The 13,124-nt window shown below is 41.7% G+C and overlaps 1 protein-coding gene and 1 long non-coding RNA gene across 5 annotated transcripts in view; one reads left to right on the forward strand and one right to left on the reverse strand.

The window, feature by feature from the left end:
- Positions 1-1,021, reverse strand: part of ZFYVE9 (zinc finger FYVE-type containing 9) — a 184,360-nt gene extending 183,339 nt beyond the window's left edge. For both annotated transcript variants that reach the window (XM_077844919.1, XM_077844918.1), the window contains exon 1: positions 869-1,021. The gene's annotated coding sequence lies outside the window, so the exon portion shown is untranslated. The remainder of the gene's footprint in view (positions 1-868) is intronic.
- Positions 1,022-1,272: 251 nt separating this feature from the next.
- Positions 1,273-13,124, forward strand: part of LOC144281960 (uncharacterized) — a 60,142-nt gene continuing 48,290 nt past the window's right edge. Inside the window, exons 1-2 of one of the 3 annotated variants that reach the window (XR_013350343.1) lie at positions 1,273-1,668; positions 8,511-8,620. This is a non-coding gene — a long non-coding RNA (uncharacterized LOC144281960). The remainder of the gene's footprint in view (positions 1,669-8,510; positions 8,621-13,124) is intronic. The other 2 variants (XR_013350342.1, XR_013350341.1) reach the window with 2 other exon arrangements.

The raw sequence follows: 13,124 nt of genomic DNA on the forward strand, positions 1-13,124 counted from the left end.
TCTAGAAGTACTTATTAATCCTGTAACCTTCACATACGTAATAGGAAAACAAGAATAACCTGTAACCACATTTATCATAAACCATAAACACCAAAACACCTGGCTTTAAGGTATCAATCTGTAATCATTATTTTTCACATTAATACCAGATCACTTAACCTCTAAAATTTAGACTGTCCCATTTCGACCAGGTATGTCATTAGTGTAGTTAGCCTGACTTTTTAAAATCCCCTTGTCATCCACTCTGTGGATCTATTTAATAGGTGGAACTTCTTTGTATTGAGAACTGAGGCATTAAAATATTTACACTCTTATTAGGGAGAAGAGGGAACAGACCATTGTTTAAAAAAAAAAAAAAAAAAGATATTTTTATCATTGTGAGTATTTATGTAGGAAACTTGGAGCCAAGCTAGGAGGGGCTTTCTCCAACAGCCCCGTCTCGGAGGTAAATGTCACAGGAAGCCGCAGGGGCGAGCTCGCGGCAGGTGAGGAAATCTCAGCTCGAATACGACGCAAGCGGCTGTTCCCGCCCGGTGCGCGGTGGGCGACCCTGGCAGCGGCCGCGAGGGCCGCGGGCTTCCGCGCCCCCTTCTCGGCAGTCCCCCGCCCCCACCGCGGGGCCGAGCGGCGGCCTCCAGGGTGCGCGGGCCCGGGCCGCCCGCGGGGGTCGGGGCGCGCCCGCCGCGGCCGCCGGGACCCAGGCCAGGCCGAGGGCTTCCCGGCGGCGCGGGGCCTAGTCGCCCCGGCCTCGCGCCTCGCGGGGACGCGGAGGGAAGGCTCGAGGCCCGAGCCGCGGGCTGGCGGAGGCGGCCGCCGAGCCCCTCATGCGGCGGGAGGCCGGGGGTCCCCCGCGCCGCGCCAGACTCACCTCGAGCCGCGGCCGCCGCCTCAGCATGGCCGGGGGGCCGCGCCTGGGCCGACAGCCTCCTCCGGAGGGCGCCGCCGCGACGCCTGCCGCTCCTGAAGGGCTTGCGGCCGCCGCTGCTGCTGAGGCCCAGCGCCCGCCGAGCCGCATGGGGCTCACGGGCCGCCGCAGCACGCGGGTCCCGGAGGGGCGCCGCTGAGCCGGGCCGGGCGCGGGGCGGCGGGCGGCGGGCGGGGGGCGGCGGCGGAGCCTCCAGCGTCGCCGTGGCCGCTCCCGCCGCCGGCGCCGCTGGCCCACAGCGCCCCCTGGGCCCCACGGCCGGCTACGGCGCGGGGACTGCGGCGGCCGCCCGGCGCGAGCGGCGGGGAGGGCGGGGGCTCCGGGCGCGGCGCTGCCCTCGGAAGCCCGGCCCCCGCCCCGGGCCGCGAGCGCCCGGCGCTCCCCTTCTCCCCCGAAGGTGCGCGGGCGGCCGTCACCGCGCGTTCTCGTCAGAGCGGGCCTGAGGGGCGCTGCGGGCTTCCGTCGCTCGGGGGGCGACGGCCCCCTGAGCCCTTCCGTGGGTGTGCGTGTAGGATGCGGACCCAGCGCCAACCTTGCGTCCACGCGCCCGTGCAAAACCCGCGCCCATAGCACCTGAATGGTCTTTGACCTTAACTTCTGGATCTGCTGTGCAGAGCGGTACAGAAATTTCCGACGGGTACCAGGTCCTTAATCCCAAACCGACCCCAAATTAGAAAAAAACATAATATGCCGAGCAAGAGAATAGCCAACGGGTTGTCCTGAAATTCATAAACAACTTAAAGGTAAGAACCACCCCCCCCCCGTCGTCTACGTTACCCCCCACCCCACCCCACCCCACCCCACCCCCACTCTTCCGCCCCGACCGCAGTCAGACCCCGGGTCGGGCCCTGAGGGAAGGAAGTGGGCGCGTCGCGCGGCCTGCGGAACCCTTCTGTTTGCGGGGATCCCGTGCGGCCCCCCTCAGCCTCGGGATGCACACGCCAGAACCGAAAGCAGGAGAAACCAAAAGACCGTCGGAAGGGAAGGAAATCCTCCAGATCGCCTGGGCCCAAACTCTCCAGTAACAGGACACTTTTGTCCTGGAGCGCTGCGGCGGATGGGCAAGCAGGGACCTGGCGGCGCGGGTTAGCCGGTGACCCTGGGCAGGTTACCTCCTATTTCTGAACCTGGGGTTTCTCGTGCCTGCCGTGCTGGTTGTTGTGAAAATGGGAGGTAATTTATGTGAAGAACTAGCCCAGAGAAGTAGCTTCTCAATGTTAGTTCCAGTTATTGTTGGTTCCAAAACACCCTCTCAGTCTTTCTTAAATTCAAGATTGTTCCCATCTGTTTTTGTTCTTTCTCTCTCAATCTCTGTGTAAATATATCCCTTTCAAAACATGAGTGCATCAGAAAAGGGAGGAAAAAAAAAAAAAAGATGGTGCATTGTTCTTTATTGTCCCTGGTCTGGGTAAAATTTTCCTAAATTTCATTAATGGATTTATGTAATTTCCCTCCACTGAGGAAAAATAGAGCCTAATACACTAGATGCTATAACATTCTATTGCAAAGCAGATTTTAGCGTAAAGCTAGTATACTTTTCTGTATATAAAAGTTATAAGGCAATCTCACCTTAGGTTATGTCCTAATAATAATCTTAATGAGAAAATTATATAAGGTCTCTGGGAACGTTCAAATAATAATTGAGCAGCCACCTTAGAGAAAATATAACCTTACAGCTCTCCTCCAATCAATGAGCTGTTCCTGTTCCTGTACAATCCTGAGTGTGCCTTCACCACCTACTTCTGAGTCACATTACAAAAAAAAAAAAAAAAAAAAATCACTATCCCCTTTTTAAAGCAAGAGAAACTGGGGCTCAGAGAAAAACTGTGATTCATCCTCATAACAACTCTATGAATTAAGTACTCTACTACCACCATTTTACATGTGAAATACATCTAACAGAAGGGAGAGCTGGAAGTAGACACTGAGATTCCTTCAGTCTCCCATTTGATGCCCTAACAATCCTTTTTGCAATACTCAGAAAATGCTGTAAGTTACTGTTGCTAAAAATTTTCAATCTAGAGAAATAGGCCCTTTCATTTAGATTAGTTTGGCAGCCCAGCGTTAACAGTGCTTTCCAAACCTGGTTCACTACCACCACAGGAAATCTGCATTTGTTTATGAATAATCATGCTACCCAGGGTGTAGCTACTACATGAAGATGATTCATTTGTTCCCAAGACCAGTTTCCTCTTGCTTCACACTTTCTCCCCTTCTATTCAAATATGTTGCTGAAAGAGACTGCCTTTATCATCACTATCACTTCCTGATCATAGTAGTCTACTGTAAATCATTTCATCTCTAATTTCATTCCATCACTCAACTCTTCCTACCCAGTTTGCTCTCTGCTCCTGAAATAGCTCTCCTCTGTTTTCCCCTCCTCTACTATAAACCTTTTTCATTTTAATCTTTCACCTGCTGTCAATTGATTTGGTTACCTACTCTCAGTTTTGCATTGATTTCCACAACTACACAGTGACTCTAAAATACCCTTTTATTCCTAATCTGGTAGACCTTTCCATTTTCATTTTTATGCCATACACATCCCGTAGAAAGCCAGTATGCTAAGAATAGTTTCTTCACGTGAGTTTAAGCTATAGCAGCATCCCAATAAAAATTTTCTTTGCTTTTAAATTTTATTCTGAAAAATTAAGGCCTTCGGGCACCTGGCCTGCTCAGAGAATCATGCAACTCTTGATCTCAGTGTCCTGAGTTCCAGCCTCATGCTAAGTGTAGACATCACTAACAAAAATAATAAACTTAAAAAATCAAGGTTTTTACTTGTCAATTAATTACACGTCGATAAAACTGGGGGGGAAATGAGGCCAAAGAGATATCCATTTTCTTGCTTTGTGAATGACACAGGAGTTATCCTTAATTCTGGATAATTAGTCACTGAGTCTGATAAATTATACTTCTTGCTGTTACTGAAATTTCTCTCCTCTCCAACTCTACTACCACTCACTGTGGTCTAAGGTATATGTTCAGTAAATTTTATGTGCAATGAACAAAAAGGAGGAAAGAGGAATGAATGAATATTATATTTATGTGTGAGTAGATACTATATAAAAGTTTAAAAGAAGGGACGCCTGGGTGGCTCAGTGATTGAGCATCCTTTGGCTCAGGTCATGATCCTGGGGTCCTGGGATTGGGTCCCACACGGGGCTCCCCATGGGGAGCCTGCTTCTCCCTCTGCCTGTGTCTCTGCCTCTCTGTGTCTGTCATGAATAAATAAATAAAATTCTTAATAAAAAAAAAAGTTTAAAAGAAGGCACAAGGGGTGTCTGGGGGCTCCATGGTTGAGCCTCTGCCTTTGGCTCAGGTTGTGACCCCGGGGTCCTGGAATCCAGTCCCGCATCGGGATCCCTGCATGGAGCCTGCTTCTCCTTCTGCCTATGTCTCTGCCTCTCTCTGTGTGTCTCTCACGAATAAATAAAATCTTTAAAAAAAATAAAAGAAGGCACAAAACCTCTTTCATGTTCCAAATAATCCTTGTGCTTCCCAAATTTATAAGCACTTATCAATACACTGTCAATCTCTGTTTACTTATATGTCTCTCCTATCAGATTTTGAGCCCCAGGCTCAGTGTTTGGTTCATCTCTGTGTCCACACAACCAGTCTCAGAGGACAGCTCAGAGAATGTTAAACTGATCTCGGAAAAAAAAAAAAAAAAAACTGATCTCGGCTGGCTTAGCCTGATGTGCATCAGGCTAGTGCATTCCACCCATTCAGTGACTTTTTAGGTAATTCTCTTTAACTTTCAGGGCCCACCATAAAGAAAGACTCCCCTTCAACAGATGATTGCCCTGCAGCCCTGAACTGCCCCCAGCCTGCTGCTGCCAGCTGCAGTCCTCCACACCCCCCTGTAATCACCAACCACAGCCAGGAGTCAAACCCAGAATTCACAGTGCTACTGAACAGACCATAAGTCAGTAGTGCAGCCCAGACTTAAAAAGGAAATTGTTAGGTCCCTTGAATCATTTACAAAAGAACAAAGCAAATCCCATTTTAGGAATCAAACAAAAGTAGGTAATTAAATATGTGAATAAAGATATATGCAAAAAGATCTTTATTATGTACATTGCTGTAGGTTTATAACAAAAATATAAGGAAAACTATAAAGGAATTAAATGAATTACAGTACACAAATATTATTAATAACTGTGTTTTTAAAGAATTTTAAATGACATTGAAAACTGCTCATGATTCCCTATCAAATTTAAAACAGTGTTAAGGGACAGCTGGGCGACTCAGCTCATTATCCTGGGGTCCTGGGATAGTCCCCAGGGAGGTTGCTTCCTTCTCTCTCTCTCAAAATCTCTTTAAAAAAGTAAAAGAAAAGCAACGTTAAGTAAAAGAGTATTGTATGATCCCAATTAAGTTTTTATATATTTATTTAGAAGGAAATAGTTCAAAATGTTATGTTTCTGGGATTTTTAAACTTCTTTTAAAATATAATTTTGGGGTGCCTGGCCGACTCAGTTGGTAGAGCATGCAACTCTTGATCGGCAGGTCATGAGTTCAAGCCTCATGTTGAGTGTAGAGATTACTTTAGAAAAAAAATTTTTAGACCCTAAAAAGAGAAAGTTAAAAAAAAAATAATTTCAAAAAAATCATTTCAGATGTAAAGAAAAGTTGCAAAAATACTACAAAAATCCCATATATCTCTCACCTATATCTAACCACATTTGCTTTATTATTCTCATTTACTGACTTGTGTGTGCACTTGCTGTCATTCTTCCTCCTTCTTCTAAAGATGGATACTTATAGATGTATAAACAAACTGTTATAATTATGTTCTGGCCCATTTATCCCTAAATATTTTTCAGTGCATTTCCTCAAAACAGAGTACAAATATCACAGTACAATTCGCAAAATCAGAAAATTAACACTGATACCATACTATGATCTAATTTATGACCTTATTCAATTTTGCCAATTGTCCCACTAACATTCTTTATACAAAAAATAATTGTTTTTTTCTGGTCCAGGATTGAGTGCAGGATCACACATAATTGTTGTTAAATCTCTAATCTTCTTTAATTTGGAACAGTTTCTCAGTCTTTGTGTTTTATAACCTTGACACTTTTAAAAAATATAGGTCATTTATTTTGTAAAATACCCCTCAATTTGAGTTTGTCTGATATTTTTTTTATTAGATTCAAGTTCTGCATTTTTGGCAGGAATACTACAGAATTGATGTTGTGTCTTCCTTAGTGCCTCAGGAGGCATGGGATACTGTGTGTCCCATCACTGGTGATAACAACTTTGTTCACTTGGTTAATTAAGGTGTTATCTGTCAGGTTTATCCAGCATTAAGTAACTAGTTTGCTTTTTGTAATTAATAAATATCTTGTAGGGAGTCATCTGAGACTACATTCAAGTTTTAACATTTATTGATAATGCTTGTTTGAAACAGTTATGACTATAATTGTTGCCAAATGGTAATTTTATAATTCCATCATTAACATTCCTTATACATTTTTTGTCTTCTTACTGTGTAGGAGAGCATCTTGCTTCTTCATTTATTCATTTATTCATTTATCAATTTATTGATTTATATCAAAATGAGCTGAGAGCTTATCATTTTTTAAACATTTCCCTTACTTTGTAGCACTACGTCCCAGGATTACTTTGTGCTTTCCCAGCCTCTAGAATCACCCATTTCCTTTCATAACCCTAGTTCCATTTAGTGGAGAATGATGTTTAAAAATCAAGATCTAGGTAGTAGGTGTGTTCATTGTCACTATGGTACCATTGCTTCTAAGCTCCCTAAGAGAGTAAAGCTAGAAAACATACACACACACACACACACACACACACACGCCGCTCACTTACTTGAACATCATTTTTACTTTAAAGAACAACAGATAAACTATCATTTTTCAGATGTGGAAATTTGGCAGACATTTTCTAGAAAACAAAATGGATATGCTTGTCACTTCAAGGAAGTGTTTGTTGCCAAAGATAAAATTCAAGTTTTCAAGTAAAAATTAGAATTTTGGAAAATGTATTCACCACCATGAGCTCAGCAGCTTCCCAAACTTTTTTGAAGACGTGAGTGGTGATATGAACAAATGTTGTGGAGTGGTTTTTTTTTGAAAATTATTGTATAGTGAAATGTGTTAACATTTGGAAGGCGTGCATAACTCTGAGCTAATATTTTTTTCAAATGACCAATGCAAGACGTGTTGGCAGCTCAGTCAGTTAAGGGTCTGCCTTCAGCTCAAGTCATGATCCCAGAGTCCTGGGATTGAGCCCTTCATTAGGCTCCCTGCTTAGCAGGGAGCCTGCTTCCCCCTTTCTCTCTGACCCTCCCCTGCTCCTCTCTCTTCTCTCTCTAATAAATAAATAAAATCTTTTTAAAAATGACCAATGCAAGATGTTATAAAAACATACATGGGTAAAATATCCCCTTAAAGTCTAATATAGACCAAAGGATTTTTTTTTTAATTTTTTTATTTATTTATGATAGTCACAGAGAGAGAGAGGCAGAGACACAGGCAGAGGGAGAAGCAGGCTCCATGCGCCGGGAGCCCAACGTGGGACTCAATCCCGGGTCTCCAGGATCGCACCCTGGGCCAAAGGCAGGCACCAAACCGCTGAGCCACCCAGGGATCCCTAGACCAAAGGATTTTAATGGAATAGAGTACAAAAAGTTCATTGATAATAGTTTCAGATTCCATGTTGCAGTTAACCTTTAAGAAATTGCCGCATTCAGGACACCTGGGTGGCTCCATGGTTGAGTGTCTGCCTTTGGCTCGGGTCATGATCCCAGGGTCCTGAAATTGAGTCCTGAATCAAGCCCCCCCCCCCCCCCAGGGAGCCTGCTTTTCCTTCTGCCTGTGTCTCTGCCTCTCTCTCTGTGTCTCTCATGAATAAATAAATAAAACCTTTTAAAATATATATTAAAAAATAAAACATTCCTCACTTTCCTAACTACAAAACAGATTTTCCTCATATATCTCAATTAAAACAACATATCCCAACAGATTGAATGGAGAAGCAGATATGATAACCCCACTATCTTCTAGTGGATTAACTTTAAAGGGATTTGCAAAAATGCAAATAATGCCACTCTTCTTACTATGTTTTTGTTTTAGAATATATAGTTATTTTTTATTAAAATGAGTTATTTTTGTTAACATATGATGAGTTCACTATTGTTATTTTAAATAAATAATTGTTTAAAATATTTTCTTAGCTTTAATTTCAAAGGTGATAAATACCAATAGATATAATCCACATTAACAAAAGAACTCTGGGGTCCTCAATAATTTATAAGAGAGTAAAGGGGGGCCTGTGACCAAAATGTTTGAGAACCACTTCTATAGTTTATTCACCCATTCCCCTAATTCCCCTATTTGAGGGCATTTAGATTGTTTATAATATTTTGCATTACAATGTTGCAATGAATAATTTTATATATACATGTTTTTCTAATGTAGATATATCTTTAGGGTAAATTTTTAGACGTGGGATATCTGGGATAAATACATATGTAGTTCTGTTAAATATTACCAAATTTCCCTTACTAAGGGTTGTACCTCACTGCTATCATTGCCTCTCTTCCCTACCAACACAGATATTTTCTGCCCAACCTGATACAATAAGAGATATAGCACTTTCAAGGCTATGTAGTGGAACAGCTCTGGAAAAAGACAGCCATGGATTCAAATCATGAGTAACTACAAGGTATGAATGGAAGGGCCTGTGTACTCATCAATGAGATGAGGCTAATGTGTATTATATATACAAGGAATTGAGTAGGTGTTCATTAAATGGTAATAATGTTATTATCTGAATCTCTCTGGACAACTAGGAAGGTAGTCAGAGTTGACAAGCACAGATAATGGACTGTTCTGGGGTGCCTGGATGGCTTAGTTGGCAGATATCCACTCTTGGTTTTGGCACAGGTCATGATCTTGGGGTCGTGGGATTGAGGTCAGCTTAGAGTCTGCTTGGGATTCTCTCCTTCTACCCCTTCCCCTGCAATAAATAAATAAATAAATAAATAAATAAATAAAATCTTTTTTTAAAAAAAAAGAATAGACTATACTAATGAACTATAGAAGATGTTGACAGTAAAAGAATATAGAGTTGCCTTAGGAGGTACAAGAAAAGAACAGGTCACCTAAACCAGAAAAGAGGCTAAAAGCAGATGCTGAAACCTAGAGTACAAAGCCTGAGCAGTAAGAGCAAAGAAGAGTTCATTAATTCAATCACTTGGTCAACTATTTACTGAACACTACTATTTACCGGGCACTATGTTCTGTGGTAAGCAAGGTACTGTCTCTGCCTAAGTAGTTTAGACTCTACTAGTAGAGGTAGATGAGAAAATAGGCAATTATGATTTTAGAGGGTAAGTATAGTGTACTACAGAAAACAAATCAGAGGCATCTGACCCAAATTTAGGTGTTGGGCAGGAGTTTTTAGGGGAAATGATACCTAAGCAGAGACCTGAAGAATGGCTGGGACTTAGCTACATAAATTGAATGGGGAAGTGGCAAGGAAATAGTTAGGAAAAGAACATATCCCAGGCAGCAGAAATAGAATGTGCAAAAACCTAGAGGCAAGAAAAAACGTGATGTGTCTGGAGAACCGAGAGGGCAATTTTGGTTGAGGCAGTGAGGGCAAGGTTGGGAGCAGTGATAGCCAAGGCAGGGGCCAAATCAGTAAGGCCTTATTTATGTCAAGAACTTTGGATTTTATTTTATGGGTGATCAAAGGCCATTAGAGCATTTAAGCTGGTCAGTGGCATTAAGGGTTTGATTTTAGAAAAAAGATCACTTTAACTGTTGTGTAGAAACTAGAGGACACTCATTTGGAGACAAGGAAGCCATTATAAGTGTCTATTGAAATAACCCAGGCAAAAGTGGTGGTGACCTGAGTTAGGGTAGTAGAGGGAAAATGGTGATTTTAGGAGGCAAAATCACCAGACTATGATTAGATTGGCATGTGAAAAAGAGGGAGAAGTCAAAGGAGACACTTGAATTTCTGGCTTGGGCAACTTGGTAATCAGTGCAATCCGAGAGAGAGACAGCAGGGGAAGAGGAGCAGACTTGAGGGAAACAATGATGAGTGCTGTTTCAACATGTTGACAGAGTAGGAGACAGGTTCAGAGAGGTGAAGTTACTTATCTAAGGTGACTGTAATTGGCAGAGCTAAGATTCCAAACCAGGTCCATCTGACTACATATTTCCTCATTGCTTCAGCATGGCCATGGGATGCTGGCCGTGGGACCCTCCCACACTCAGCGTGGGAATGTGCACCAACTACCAGGCAGGGGAAAACCACCACGAGCATTTATAATATAAGTGAAATGCCTTCATATACGTCAAATCTGAGTAACACAAGAGCATATTTCCATAAGCATAAACATTATTATTAACACTGATCATGATGACTCACACTGCCATCCTCTGGTCCCAGAAGGAAAATATTAGGATACACTTGATGCTGGGGAATGTTTATGATGTATTTTTCATACGAATTACAGATGAGGCAGCGTGGCATGTATGGTACAGTAGAAAGACTCTGGATACCTAGGTTCTAATGATGTAAGTATGGACTGGACTGGAGGAGGAAAGTTATATAGCATTTGACTCTCTGGGCCTTTCCTGAGGGTGTCCACTTCAGCAGATCTCTTTTACCCACCAGCGCAGTCCATGCCACTGCCCAACGTGTACAAAGATGGTACAGTGCAGTGGGAGGAGCTTGCACGTTGGAGTTAAGTGATACGAGCTGCACCAATTTCAGGCTGTTTGAAGGAAGTCACTTTCTAAGTCTTACTTTTCTTATTTGTATGGTACACAACTATATGTGTTACCAACAAAGTGCCAGATACATGGTAAACACAGAGTTAATTATCTTTCCTTGCGTTTTCTTTTTAACCTCAAACACTGTTTTCTGTCTCTATCTCTAAAGCTCTAGAAAAGAGTTAATGGCTTCTTTACACCATTCCTTAGTCTTTCCAATGTACATATATCCTCTCGTAATCAGAAAACCAAATAAACAAAAGATATTTGGGGGCACAGAGTAGACCAGCCCATTAGTTAGCATCCATTACAACCTGATGACCTACAGGTCTGTTTTATTTGGGTATGCTATACTCCAATCATATGAGGGTATGCATATGAGGAAATAACTGAATTTATGTGTGCATTCTCATGTGAATATGAATCCACCTGAATTCTACAAGCACTGAGCTCTATGAACCAGACACTGTAGGAATAGAGTTGAAAAGTTTTTCCTTTATTTTGAAAGTATTTATGTGTGTGTGTGTCTCAGTTTTGGCTGTGGGAAGAAAGGATTGGATTTATAGAACTGAGGAGCATGTAAGTTGCAAACAGTAATGGGCTGGGGCCAACTTGTATTGGATTATGAGAGCCAATTATCAAATTTTGAGAAACTTTGCTAGCCAATTGTTACAGCAATTTGTAAAAGGCTAAATTATATAAAACTATAACTAAATACATTATATTAAAAACAGTTAAATACAAGCAGCCCTTGCTTTGCATAGGTCTGAAATTTGCTAATTTTACTTACCACAGTTTAGTTAAGTAACATCCCCTCAAAACACAACTCAGGTTTGTTTGTTTTTAAGAATTTATTTTTCAGTAATCTCTACACCCAACCTGGGGCTCGGACTCACAACCCCAAGATCAAGAGTTGCATTCTCCACTGAATGAGCCAGCCAGGGGCCCTGAAGTTTCATTTACCATAGTATGTTAACTATAAGTAATTGCACAAAGTACAAATACTGCTGCTATTTCTTCAGTCCATGAATCACTATGTAAATAATAGATTCACATCATGTTCACTGACCAATCACACCCCCTTTTTTTTTTTTTTGTAAGCTCTGCACCCAATGTGGGGCTTGAACTCACAACACAGAGATCAGGAGTCAAATGCTCTACCCACTGAGCCAGCCAGGCCCCCCCTCAATCACTTCTTTCAAAGTCTGTCAGTGATTGATCATCTTTTTTTCAATTTTGACACAGACAATAAATTATATACTGTGTTGCTTCTTTTTCTACTAGTGATAAAAAACCACATGACACTTTAAAGGAATGAATAATCAAACAAGGAGGTTGGCGGGGAGATCAAATGAAGCAAAAAAACAAAAAGTGATGGGCACCTGGCTGGCTCAGTCAGAGGAGTGTGAAATTCTTTATCTCAGTCTCATGAGTTCAAGCCCCAAATTGGGTGTAGAGATTACATAGATAATCTTTTTTAAAAAGAAAAAGAAAAGAAACAAAAAGGGATACAGCTGCAGGTGGAACTTTAATGTTAATAAAATTATAGAAGAAATCATTGAGTATGGGAATATTGATATACCTTCCGTTTGAAAGACTCTAGATATATAGCCAGAGGAACTTAGTGAAGGCCAATTTATTGATATAAGTGAAGATAATGGTTGTGACCAAGAGAATGAAGATGTTTTTCACTTAAAAATTATTGGACATACTTCATAATGTTGAAAGTGCAAGGAATAAAATGTTGAAAGCTGACCCAAACTTAGAAGTGGGAGCATGTTCCAAGCATGGAAAAGTTGGTCAGTCATATTGTAAATTATACAATAAGAAAGCAAGCACCATTCAAATTACTCTTAACAGTTTTTTACTAAGAAATAAAATGCTTTAACTCTCAGTGTTTTGAACATTTTAAATTATAGTGCACTATGCCCCTCAATGGGGAAAGAATTGTCTTTTTAACAAATGGTGCCAGGGCACTTGGTTATCTATATGCAAAATAATGAAATTGGACCCCTACCTCATACCATAAAAAAATGAATTCAAAATGAATCAAAGACCTATATGTAAAAGCTATAACTATAAAATAGTTAGAAGGAAACATTGATACAACTCTTTGTGACTGTGGATTAAGTGGTGATTTCTTAGATATGACATCAAAAGTTCTAACAACAAAAGAAAAAAGGGACAAATTGGTCTTCATCAAATTTTAAAACTTTGTGCAATTGGCTATGGTAAGAGTATTTATACCACAGAAATTGGCAAATGGCACATGTCAGGGTTTGTTTTCTTAATTGTCTAGATTTTATTTATTTTTATTTTTTTAATATATTTATTTATTCATGAGAGACACAGAGAGAGAGGCAGAGACACAGGCAGAGGGAGAGGCAGAGACACAGGCAGAGGAAGAAGCGGGCTCCCTGCAGGGAACCTGATGTGGGACT

Source organism: Canis aureus, chromosome 13 (genome assembly GCF_053574225.1).
Source record: "Canis aureus isolate CA01 chromosome 13, VMU_Caureus_v.1.0, whole genome shotgun sequence".
NCBI classification, from domain to species: Eukaryota; Metazoa; Chordata; class Mammalia; order Carnivora; family Canidae; genus Canis; species Canis aureus.